Genomic DNA, 12,809 nt, shown 5'->3' with positions numbered 1-12,809 from the left:
TTTTGCAAGCCGAAACATATCAGACAACTGCAGACTAAATAGATGTTTCCCCTTAGAATCATGAATAAAAAGAGACCGGTTGATCCCGCCCCCCTCCCCGAAATGTGATTTTCCACTTAAATTTTGCAGATACTGCACGAAGCATCTGTCCGCAGGTCTCCCCAGAGAGGATCTGAAATCAACATTCCAGGCACCTGTAAATTTGGCACTAATGGAGCAATGGGTGCAGGTACTGTACATGGCAGCTCATATTTCACATGCTTCTTATTCAGTAGAAGTGCTGCAGGAGATCGATCCTCGTGTGGCTGTCTGCTCAACTCCAGGCCAGCGAAACAGGTAAAATAATTTCTAAAATAATCTCATTCGTTTTGCATCATTGCAATGAAGTGTTGTGGTGACGACGGGGCAATGAAATGGAGCTGCACACAAACAGTGACTGACAGGCACCCCATGAGTCACAGCACATTGCTTCCACTGTATGGCAACTGCAGAAAAGGGATCTGTTGAAGACATGCGGTCACAGACAGACATCAAGCCGTGATCTGACAGCTTCGTCTGGTGGGAGGGGAGAAGGTCACGGACCTTTGAGATGTGAAGTCTGGAGTGAGGGAACGCGGAGCCGAAGCTGACTACGGTGTCCTTAAAAGTGGAAAAAGTGCAAAATGCTGTTGAACAAAGAGCACAGTTTGTGAGTTACATACTCCGTTAAAAAAATGCAGATTTTCTTCACTTGCCTCTTTTCAAAACTCTTTCTGTAGCGGCGTGAACGTGATAAGTTTACTCACAAGACGCAGAGATGGCAGAAAAGTGCATTCGAAAAGAAGAACAGTGTGAGATCACTGTAATTCAGCTCACTTCCACAGTGTTTACTGCTTGTGTTGGTGATCGACATTAGTGATCAGTGTTGGTGACCAATAAAAAGAACAGCGCAGATGTTCGTGGGATGAATCCAGCAATTTGCATTGAATAGGAGCTTGCGGAGACAACATATCTTTATTTTGTCATTGTAAATCAGCTGTAGTTTTAATGCAGCTCAAAGTGCCGAAATAATCCAAAATCTTACAAATGTTTCACTTATTAGCTATATTTTACAGAATACACACACACTGTTTGAAACCACCTGTTCCAAGTTGGGGTGGCAGTGAGCCGGAGCCTAATCCGGCAACACAAGGCATAGGGCTAGAAGGGGGAGGGGGCACACCCAGGGTGGGATGCCAGTCCGTCATAAGGCACCGCAAGCGGGACTTGAACCCCAGACCCACCAGAGAGCAGGCCCCGGCCAAACCCGCTGCACCACCGTGCCCCCGTTTACAGCGCATGACCAGCAAAAAAGTCAGCAGATGTGTTAGCAGCCTTTTATTGTTTGTGGCTTTGTGCTTGTCAAAGTTTTGTTTGTAAAAAGAGGAGCCGGTGTACTTTGCAGTGTCATTTTAGCAATGCATGGTACCACTGTCTAAAAATACTTCTCCCTCTTTTTAAAGAGCTCTTGGAGTATGTTACAGATGGAACGGAACAGCAGTTGCTAGAGCGGTGATGGATCCATTGAAACAGAAGCAGTCGGGAATGTCAGAGGCATTGATCACACGTCAGGCTTAATGCCACATTCTTCAGACGCACAACGGATAAAGCCGTCTGTGCGGCAAACAAAGAAAAAAAAAAACGTTTTAATCTTGAATTCCTCCCTTTGACAATTTATATTTTCAGGAAACAAAGAAATCCGTCGAATCCGGCAGAAACACTTTTTTTGCCAGCAGGCTGCGTAACGTTTAACAAACTGCACCTCCAAAGCTCCTGCAGCCCTCCTGCTAACAAACTCCTGAAACACCGTGCTCCGCTAAACCGATCCGGTAAATGCCAAGGGTAAATCCATCAGTAAACAAACTCTTTGTGTTATTGTATGTAAGGTGCAGTGGCGTATGCAAGTGTCACTGAACGAAACGGGTAAACAGGTGGGAGGATTTCCCACTGATTTGATTCCTCGTCTGTAAGTGAACGTAACCTCTTTTTGGACGTGGTGTTGGTAGTAGCTTGTGGACGACGGGGTCTCTCTATAAACAGGAGCTGGTGCTGAACACTGCTGTAAATAAGGGATGTGGATGCATGGATTTAGCTGCAGGAGTTGTAAATCTGAATGATTTTTCATAGAAGGAGACAGGACTGCAGACTGGACCGATGGGCTGCAGGATGGAAAAGCCACCTGGGGGACTTCCAAGGACGACAATGGAGAGCTGGTGAGATCAGCTGCCTTTGAGCTTGGAGGTTGTGGGCTGGATTCCCACCTTCTGCTATGGCACCCTAAATGACTGGTTGAATATTTGTAGGTAGCTGAGCATTTTAGAAAAGCACCAACTAAATGAAAAAGTGTAAATAAATGTAAACTGAGAGAAGATCGTGCGCACTCGCTTTAAAAGACAGTGGTATGGCCCATCCTAAAAGGTCCCAAAAGGTGCCAAAAGGTCCAACGTCTCTTAATGACTGATGGGTCTAATTTTACAATTGCTTCAATTCAATTAACAGATGTTTTTCTCGCAGGCAATGAACAACACAGACATTTAAAAATAAAATGACAAAATAAATCTGTTGATAAGAAAAAACTATTTTTAATTTTAAAATTCAGGATTTTCAATAAAAAAACTGCGCCGTACATTGTTTCGGATGGGACTGATGAATTTTGCTTTAATAAAAACCTCATGGGTACGGTGAGCACAGCTGCATTTTTTGCATTTATTTATTCAGGAGGCCCTTTTCTCCAAAGCGACATACAACAATCATTAACTATTATTTAGCTGACACCTTTATCCACCGTGATTTATAATGTTAGATACGCTATGGTAAAGTACCAACAATCATTCACCCATCTGTAGAGCAGAACAATATAACACACACAGGGCAATTTATAGTCATAAGTTCATCAGAAACACATATCTTTGGACCGACAATATCCAGACTTGACATGTGCTGAGCTGAATTCAAACCCACAACTAACCCTTCAGCCCACGGGCTGTGAGGCACCAGTGCTACTTGCTGTTCTCTTGCTGCCACTCGTTGCATTTGGTTTTCATAGGTTCAAGTTGTGACCTGGACAAGTGCAGGACTAACGCTACACCTAACATTATGTCAGAGGTCTGATGGCTCCTGGTGAAATGCTGAGGAACCTGCAATTCAGATTGAACACAAGGATTCCATGTGGACCAAAGACGTGTTGGGACTTTAATGAGACCTGATGCTTATGATGCTCAATGAGAGAAGCTGGCGCACGAACCGGGGAACGGGGGAACAAAGGGGGAAAATCGATTCCTCTCTCCGTTGTTGGTTGCAGCGGCGCCACGGCAGCGAGCGCGTTTCCACAACAGAGTCGGAGTGACCGCTTCCGCTGCCGGGGCCGAACACGATTACGTTGGCTGAAGAGAATATAAATTACCGAGACAAATTGGATCAAAGGCAAACACCCGCAACGGGTGAACCGCTGCAGGGAAACACATGACGCAGTGTTTGCGGTTATGCGGTTTTTTCATGTGAACATGCTACATCTGGCTGACCCTCCTCCCTTCCTCAAAGCTCAGAGGCATGTATTGCTGAGGACGGCGCGCGCAGGGTGTGACTGCTACACACGGTGGACTCGGCTCAGTCCGGCTGAACACCACAGGGCTGCACGCATCCCCGTCTGTCCGCGTGTGCTCCGTGGACGACATAAATCGGGAGAACGAGGCAAATGCGTACCTTTGGGCTCCACCCGAAGGCCGGAGGTCTGTTGGATGAGTTGCGTAGCTGAACGGCCTTTGAAACAAAACCGCTTTTGGTTTTTCAGATCTGGATTTGTCATATGGTGCTGGGGAAACCATAATTATTATTATTATTATTTCATTACCGAAGGGGGCGCAGTGGGTGCACCACCGTCCTGCTCTCCGGTGGGTCTGGGGTTCGAGTCCCGCTTGGGGTGCCTTGCGACGGACTGGCGTCCCGTCCTGGGTGTGTCCCCTCCCTCTCCGGCCTTACGCCCTGTGTTACTGGGTAGGCTCCGGTTCCCCGTGACGCCGTATGGGACAAGCGGTTCTGAAGGTGTGTGTGTGTGTGTATTTCATTACTGACACTTTTCTCCAAAGGAACTTGTATTGTTAGGGTTGTACACTAAGATTCTTCTAATGATATACCCAACTACAGAGCCAGGTCATTTTTACTGTATCAATTCAGGGTAAGTATCTCGATCAAGGGTACTACAGCAAGGGGTTGGGTTAAAACCAGGTCCTTATAGTACAAGATGATGGCATTCACTGCTATGCTACCTGCCTGGGGGGACATGAGGTCGCAAGAGGACATGTGTCCCATGATGCATGACAGCCCACTCAGCTTCTCACTCCTGTCCCACCCAGCTGACAGCTCTTCTTCTGAGGGCATTGACAGTGGTGTACGGACTGTCCCACATCACGGTGCCCCTTTTAGCTTGGCAAACCTCTTCAGGGAGCACATTCGTTCTATAAATGCAGCAGGAAGCTAGAGAGAAGCTTGCTTAGCTGAGCTGAAGCGCTAACTCTGCGACTCTGTGTGTTTCTCCATGTTTGCAGGCTGCAGAGGAAAACTGGTCAGACCATCTGCTGGACCCCCTCCCAGTCCCCAGCACCGCAGCCACCCAGTTGCTGTTGACTCAACCCCACTGGAGGTCTTCTGGGACTCGCCTAAATCTCACTTTATTCCAAGAGGACAGGAAATTAGAAACTGTGGAAATATTAAGCGGGATGTCTCTCTTTCTCCGGGAGATTAGGCAGGAGGGATACAGGCAAACAAACACAGACCGCTGCTTGCAAGTCTCCTTCCAAAATCCTGGAAGTCAAATGTGCTGTTAATCCATCCGAACAACTTTCTTGTGGAGTGGCCCCTCCCCCACCCCGCTTCTGGGATGAAACCGCGTGTCGCGGTCCCGGAGCAATGGCACGCTTTGGAAACGATGATTGCGTGAAGAGGGGAGAGGCGTGGGAGGCTGGCGGCGAGCCACCCTGGGGATAGCGGGGAATGTGGGCTGGGCCGCGGGATCGCTGGAGGACATTGCCGGGGCAAAGAAATCCTCAGGATTAAACAGAAAATGTGCCGTAATTCAGTGATGCAACCATGTGCAAAGATTGACGCAAAATGAGATTTTTAAAAATTATTGGCAGCAGTTTCTATGGAGGGAATCATGGAGAAATTCGTAAAGAATATGTTGCTGCACAATGTTTATGTGTCACTCATGAAGGTATTATGCATTTCAGGGTTTTGATCAGGAGGTGAAATCCTCTGCGCAAGTTTTATGTCGAGAAGCTTCGGCAAACTACAGCTAAAGTAACACAAAACACTGCAACATTTAAAACAGGGTTTAAAACTTATTTATTTTATTGTAATTCTGGCAACTGATTGAGCAGCCTGATTGACACTTTGGAAGATCTAGGAGCTTTTTGTTTGTCTACTGTTAAGAAGAGGGTGGTTAATGTCTTAAATGGAAATGAAAATGTCTGATCTTCTGAGCTCATTTGGAAACACACATTTACGCACCCTTACGGCGGTACAGTGAGTAGCGCTGCCGTCTCACAGCACCTGGGTGGTGCGAGAGAATGTGAGTTCGATCCCTTCTCGGTCTGTGTGGAGTTTGCATGTTCTCCCTGTGTCTGCGGGGTGCTCTGGTTTCCTCCCACAGTCCAAAGACATGCTGTTCAGGTTCCCCATAGTGTGTGTGAGTGACACAGAGAGAGTGTGTTCCACTGATGTATGAATGAGTGACCCATTGTAATTAGTGTATCTAACAGTGTAAGTCACCGTGGTGAATAAGGTGTGTGGGCTGATAACACTACATAGAGTTCATTGGAATTTGCTTTGGAGAAAAGTGTCTGCTAAGTGAATAAATGTAATGGAGCCTATTTTCTGACAAAAGCTGAGGCTCTACAGGAAAAACACGCAAAAACCTCCAACACAGTCAATTAAGCAGAAGATGTTACGGAATCTTTTGACACATTTTGAATAAAAAGAACAGGAAAAAAGAGAACGCAAACCCTGATTGAAGGATCACAACTCATCGGGACTGAGAAGGAAGAAGGAAAACAGAAGAACCACAAAGACGCTAGAAGTTCTTGAACTCAAACAACTTATTATAGTCAACACTGGAGTCCTTAATATCGCTCTCAGTGCAGTGCTATACTGTGCATGTATTTAAAGTGAATAAACAACATGTCCTCTTTTAATACTTTTATAGACGTTACACACTGCTCAAATAGTTGAATTCGAGTCATTTAAGTCTGTTTGTGTGTGGCGTGTGTGAATTTTTGTGTCTGAGTATGTCTGTGTTTCACTGTGTGTGTTTATCTGTGCTTTTGCCCGAGTGCGAATATTTGTGTGTGTGTAAGCAGTGAGGGGTAGAGAATATTTTGAGCTGCCATCGAGGATTCCAGCGTTGGCCAGTGCTCACACCAGGCTCTCCTCTCAATGCGATGAGCTCAGGATGAGTTGGATCCTGTTTGCCTTCTGAGCTCTGGGTCCACCAGTCTGGAGAGAAGCTCATTCTGGGATTTGGGTTCAGTACGGATTAGGGTCACCGGGGGGTGTTGAGTCGGGGGCAGCGTTACTGTATGTGAATACATAATTACACATAATTGTTAACATATATTTTGTTAACATTGTTCATAAATGTAATTAATAAACATAAAAATTAAGTAGAAAGTTTATTTGTTGCCACTGAATCGGTTCTTTGTTTGTATGGGTTTCCTCCAGGTGCTCTCGTTTCCTCTCACAGTCTAAAGACACTTGTTTCCAGTGAATTGCTGACTCTAAATTACCTATTCTGTGCGTGTGTGTATGTGTGTATGTGTGTGTGTGTGTGTGTGTGTGTGTGTGTGTGTGTGTGTGTGACTGCCATGTGATGGACTGGCACCCGTCTCCATGCCTCATGCCCTGTCCTTCTGGGATAGGGTCCAGACCCCTGCAACCATCCACTAGACAAGCAGTTACTGACAATGAAAGGATGAAGGGATGAAACGGAGCTGGATTAATTATAATCTTCTAGAATATTCTGCTGGTTTCTAAGAAGGTCAGTCAACATCACAGTGTAAAGACACAACCAGCTGGACGTGAAATTTGTTTCCTTGTTTCTTTAAGAAGCTTTTTTTTTCAAAAGGCTTGAAGGACCTTTTTTTGTTGTTGGTCTGGGACAAATCCCATCATGCGGCGAGGATATTTCCAGCTCTGAGATGTATTCCAACACCAGCAGTGGGCTTTTAGCTTCTCCTACAGGAGCTGCGGACAGAGGTGAGAGGAAGAAAAGAAACCATAATCTTTCTTCTGCTCCAGCTTTCAAGGGGCCTAATGCAAACTGAGTTTCCAGAACCTGTCACAGCTGATCTCTCACCACTGCCTCACCTTTGAATCTCTGAAAGACTGAGCCAAGTGCGGCTTGAGAAAACATGGAGAATGCCAGTGGTCTTCTCTCTCTGACAAAGACACAACGGGCAGCAAAGACACGGATGTCTTGAAACTTTTGAAGGCTGATGTGTCATTCAAGGCCATGGAAACCAATGAAGACATCATTTCAGTCCCCATATCAAACTTACAGAAATATGTATCATAAAATATCATTTAATGTTTGTGGAAGAGAACCTACATTCCCAAGAATTGTCTTTCTATGTGCATATCTTCCACATTCGGCAAGAACTTCCTGCAGCGTCACAACATTTCCAGATGACTGAAATCCATATTTTTCCCTCTATCTGTTCACGGCTAAGAAAACCTCAGAAATCCCAGATAATATGTAACCAGATATGAATATTGATTCTTGTTCTCAATGATCACAATGCGGTTTTAGTTTCACATCATGGTTATCAAAGAGAGACGGCATCCAGCTCTTTTGTGTGAAGACAGCTGGATTTTTATTAGTTTTTTCTATTTCATATTATTCAGGACAATATAGGTTTAATATAAGTTTGATTGTTATTTAACTCCAGCTGCTTAATAGTGATGTTTGTCCATTTGGCACATGTAGGAAAAGGTCCTCTAGGCTTTCATTTTTGTTTACTTTCTAGAATAATCCATAAATGTCACCACTTTATTTCTTCTACCTCCCGTCTTCTTCTCAATGCAAAATATTATTTTGAAAAAATTAAATGCTTAAACTAAAATATAGCATTTATATTGCACAAGTTACACTGAACACTTATTGCTGCACATGTTCCAGAAACCATATTTTAAAACATTACCAACATCCTGTTAGTACAAATAGCTGATTTGGCAGCAAACAATGCAGACTGCTGTTAAAACTGAATAATGATGCTGATGGTAAAAAAAAACATTAAAAATTAATTGGTTGAAGGTCTTTTTTCTGCATTCCTGTCCTTTTAAATGTTGAATGAGCACTAAAAAACATTGCTGCTTACAGAATAACCAGATGTTGCAAGCCATTCTGTAGACAACTGACAGCCCAAACTCCTTGCTTATATTGATTAGGGTTGAGGGAAAAAAGGTTAAACCCCCAAGAGTGACTTTAAACCCCCAATACAAGAAAAAAGCAAGAGATAGGAACCAGAGCAAAAGGCATTTAACACCCTGCCTTTAATAAGGGAAAGAGCACCCATGAGAATCAGAATCTCATATTGTATTTGGGTTAGTAAATGACTGGCTGGAAAATGAAAACAAATGAATTAGTTTGTCTGGCAAAGAAAAAAAAACTTTCAAAATACTGTGAAGTCCTTCTTGACCGATGAGATTGTTCGTATTTTACACTTTGACTACATCTTCCTCCAACACTTTCCTCTCTTGTGACACTGAACAACACAGTCAAAGCCAAAAAGTGCCTTTGGTTTGATGCTCAGCGGGAAATGAATTATTTTGTCCGGAGTTTAACCCTGCTCCGTCTATATAAATTAAAATGCAAACAAAAAGTTAAGTTTTCAAAATCACCAAATTTTGAGAGCGGAGAGGACATAGGGGGATGGATTACCTCCTCAGATTACTCAGGACAAATTACAAGAGATCATAAGTTAATAAGGACCTTGTCTGCTTGCTCCATCCATATCCCACTTCTGACACCTTGTTGTGTTACTGTTCGTGATACTTATACTACTTCTTCGCTCTTGCTGGGGTTGTTGTAGTTCGCCATCACCGGCATAAATATGCACAGTTTGCTGATTGAGCTGATGTTTTTAAATCCTGCCAGACAGTCTCAACGTTCCACCACAGAAATAAGGTGGAATTATACAATGTCAAATACAGCCAGGAGCACAACGGGAAAGTGGCACTGGAATCTAAAATGCACATTTTTATTGCTTATGGAAGATGTAATCCCCTGGAGAGGGTGATAGAGTTATCACAGATCACTAGCGGTACATGAAATTGGAGCCACAAGAGAGTGCCATTAAAACAGATTGAGAAACACAAGGCAGCACATTCTGAAAGGGTAAGAGAGATAGAAAAATGCCCAAACAACATACAGAGGCACCTGGAAACATACGGTATCACATCCATCCCCCATCCCACCAGCTTTCACTCAAACAGCTCTGCACAAAGTAAAATGCAAAGGCAAAGCATGCATGCATTTATGAAACAAAAATAGCATCAGCTGTATGGGCTTCTGCAGCAAAAAATGAAAACATCCAGGAAAAAACGTTTGACTCACATGCCAAAGAAGGGTTATTTAAGAAATGCATCTGCATTCATAGCTGCCATGTGTAATTTTAGAAGGTCTGCCTTTTATTCCGATTTACATTGCGCTCCAGCTGGGAGGCAGCAGACTGTCTCGGTTACACTCGAGAACTGTGTGATGTGCTCAGGTGAAGACTCATACCTGTACTGTACACCACAGTCCTGCCTTCGAAACATCTCTCGGAATTACTGCCTTTGAAGATTAACTAGGAAAAATCATGTGTGTACAGTATGGTTATAATAATGAAGCGGTCAGTGGTTAGAGCCACCGGCTTGCAGTTGGACGGTTGTTGGTTTAAAGCCAGCTCCTGCATAGTACCCTGAAACAAGGTCCTACTATGAACTCACACACACACGTCTACAACGGTTTGTCCCGAGCAGGGTCGTGGTGAGCCAAAGCCTAACCGGGCAACACAGGGCGTAAGGCCTTAGGGGGAGGGGACACACCCAGGACGGGACGCCAGTCCGCCGCAAGGCACCCCAAGCGGGACTCGAACCCCAGACCCACCACACAGCAGGCCCCGACCAAACCCGCTGCACCACCGTGCCCCCCTACTATGAACCGATACAGTAAAAAATATCCTGCTGTATAAATATAAAAATAATTGCATGCAGCTTAATATACAAACCTAACATTGTAATTTGCCTTGGACAAAAGTTTCAGATAAATTAATAACTAATAATGGATATAGGTACTTGGCTGTGTCTTTAGGGTGGAAATTCTTGGATCAAATAAGTGTGTGACAGAGAATAGAACATGTATTGTACCTACTACGATGGAAACACATGAGCGTGTGAGATCATGCGGGTCGATCGTGCGGCAGCGAAAGCTGAGAGTTTCCAGGCTAAGCAGCAAAACATTGTTGAAGAAACACATCGTTACCTCAGTGACCCGGTTCTTCACCCCAAAAATGAGACCAAGGATGTACAGTGAGCTCCTACTGTTTATTGCACCACAAAAGCACAGCTGTAAAAGCAGATGCCTGTATTGGCACCATCGAAAAGCTCGCCCCATATCCACAAATTTACACAAACAACAACTCATGCGAAACACAAGCAAGACAAATGGCTCTTCAGTTTCTCGCAGCCGAGCTGCTTTGAGCAGTTTACTAGTGAGGAGGAAAACAAAATACATGAGGCAATTTAAACTTAATTTACACACTACACCCCAGGCCGTGAAAGTGTTTTTTTTTTTTTTTTTCTGCTTTCCACAGCTGAAATTCTTATATTTCAGAAGTCAAGATGAATAATGGAATAACTTAATCAGCATAAATAGGCTTATGTTAAACATCGAGGCCCAAATTGGCATATCCACCGCTGGCACGTTTCCAAACATCCCACAGATTGAAACCTCCATCGCCAAAACAAACCCCATGGCGATGGAGTCCATTAATATGCTTCAAACCAGTGGGTTCTAGCTGTGTGTCGTCTCATTATTCACGGGTTCACTCTGTCACCAAATCCTCCGCTTAAATCCCACGGATACCCAAAGCAGCTGCACCGAGTTTCACTCTAATTTCTGTTAAATGCCGTTTTTGGAAGACGTGTCATGATTCCACGTGGCCTGGTCCTTGAGCAGTTCCAGAAAGGTCCTTTTACTACGGTAACTGGTAGTCCAGCACGCCCCATGCGGCCGAACATGGGATTGCACCTTGTTACGAGCGGGATTGAGGCCACGCTCAACCTCTCTCTCACAGTCACAGCCAAAACATCTGCGTTGAAAAGTGAGAGAAATTAAAAATTCTGCCCAGACTCTGAAAGAGATGATGAAGATCTTGTGACATTTACTCCTGGAAACGCCGATGATGCCTTTCAGTGCTCTGCAGTGATACATAGCAGCACCTGAATCTCGTTGAGGTCACATGTCCAGCTTGGACCTTGTCCCTGGATTGGTTCCCGATACCTACAAGACCTGATTGCTCATGACAGTCCACCCAGACTGGTTCTCTCCTCCACATCTGCCCATTTGGTGCTCCCATGTACAAGAGGTCCAAAAGCAAAAACATGGTGATTTTTGTTTTGGCTCCGATGTGGTGGAACGATCTCCATCTCTCGCTGAGAAGTGAGCGGATCCCTCTCAACATTTGAGAAGGATCTCAAAACACATCCCTTTCAGACTTTCTCTCCCCCGATTCTCCTGTGTACTCATTACATATGTATGTTAACTGTTTATTTAAAAAAGACTACATTCAGCTACTTGTATAATGTGTACTGGTTCATATGGTGTTATGAGACAAACGGACTGTGCTCAGGAATCACGTGTCCTCGTCCAAATTTCTCCGTCTATTGGCGCAACAGGCTTTTGCATTGTTTTCTGAGGTGTTCGTTGCCTCGGAGAAAAGCATTTGCTGAGCGAATAAAGATAAATGATCATAAATGCGGCACAAAGAGAAACTCCACCCAGCTGCGGCAACACAGGGTTCTTGCTGGATGTTTACCACACTATGGGGTGGTTCAAACCAGCAGCTGTGTTGTGTGACAGGAGCACTGCACAAACAAGAGGGAACTTAGAAGTGATCCTCTCTTAGAGGTTTTGTCTGGGATGGGCCCATCCATGGTCAGTCATACTCAGTGTCTCCCTTGCAGGTGACAGGTCCAGCAGAAGCTCTGCCTGTCTCCAGGCTGTCACCTCAAATGCAGCCCCACCATGCACTGTCCTGTCCTAGAGCACACTGATGGTCCTCAGCGTCTCTATCAAGGCAGTAGGGTTTGCTCAAAGGCTCCTCTGAACTGTTCTTTGTGGTATCAGAGCCTTAATAGTCACATTTATTTCTCTGACTCTTCCCTCCAAAGCAATTTACAGTCCAGCTACTTGCAACTGCTTACCTATTTGTACAGAGGGTAATTTTCTCTGCATCAGTTCACAGCAAGTAACTCGCTCAGGGGTACCAGAGCAGGCAACAGGATTCAAACCTGCACCTCTGGAATCCAAAGGCAACATCTCCAACCACTGTGCTACTTGTCACTTTCAATAATGATACTTCCACGGTTTACAGACCTCATTTACCATCTCCAGAATCAAGTAACTTTCACTTTAATATAGAGATTATTGTGTGGTTTACCTTGGGTTGCTTTTTTGGGCCTGATTTCCCATTTTCCACATAGCATCTCCTTCGTAATAGCTGAATAATATGATAATGATTCAGAGGTATAATTCA

The 12,809-nt window shown here is 44.5% G+C and overlaps 1 long non-coding RNA gene across 1 annotated transcript; it reads left to right on the top strand.

Moving 5' to 3' along the window:
* The first annotated feature begins 166 nt into the window (after positions 1 to 166).
* LOC108933696 (uncharacterized) lies at positions 167 to 5,557 on the top strand. Its single transcript, XR_001966078.2, has 3 exons — positions 167 to 336; positions 2,146 to 2,231; positions 4,563 to 5,557. It is a non-coding gene; the product is annotated as an uncharacterized LOC108933696 (long non-coding RNA).
* Positions 5,558 to 12,809: the final 7,252 nt, after the last annotated feature.

The sequence above is a fragment of the Scleropages formosus genome, chromosome 16 (assembly GCF_900964775.1).
Source record: "Scleropages formosus chromosome 16, fSclFor1.1, whole genome shotgun sequence".
Taxonomy (NCBI): domain Eukaryota; kingdom Metazoa; phylum Chordata; class Actinopteri; order Osteoglossiformes; family Osteoglossidae; genus Scleropages; species Scleropages formosus.
The sequence above is the reverse complement of the archived record's forward strand: the minus strand, read 5'-3'. Positions and strand labels throughout refer to the sequence as shown.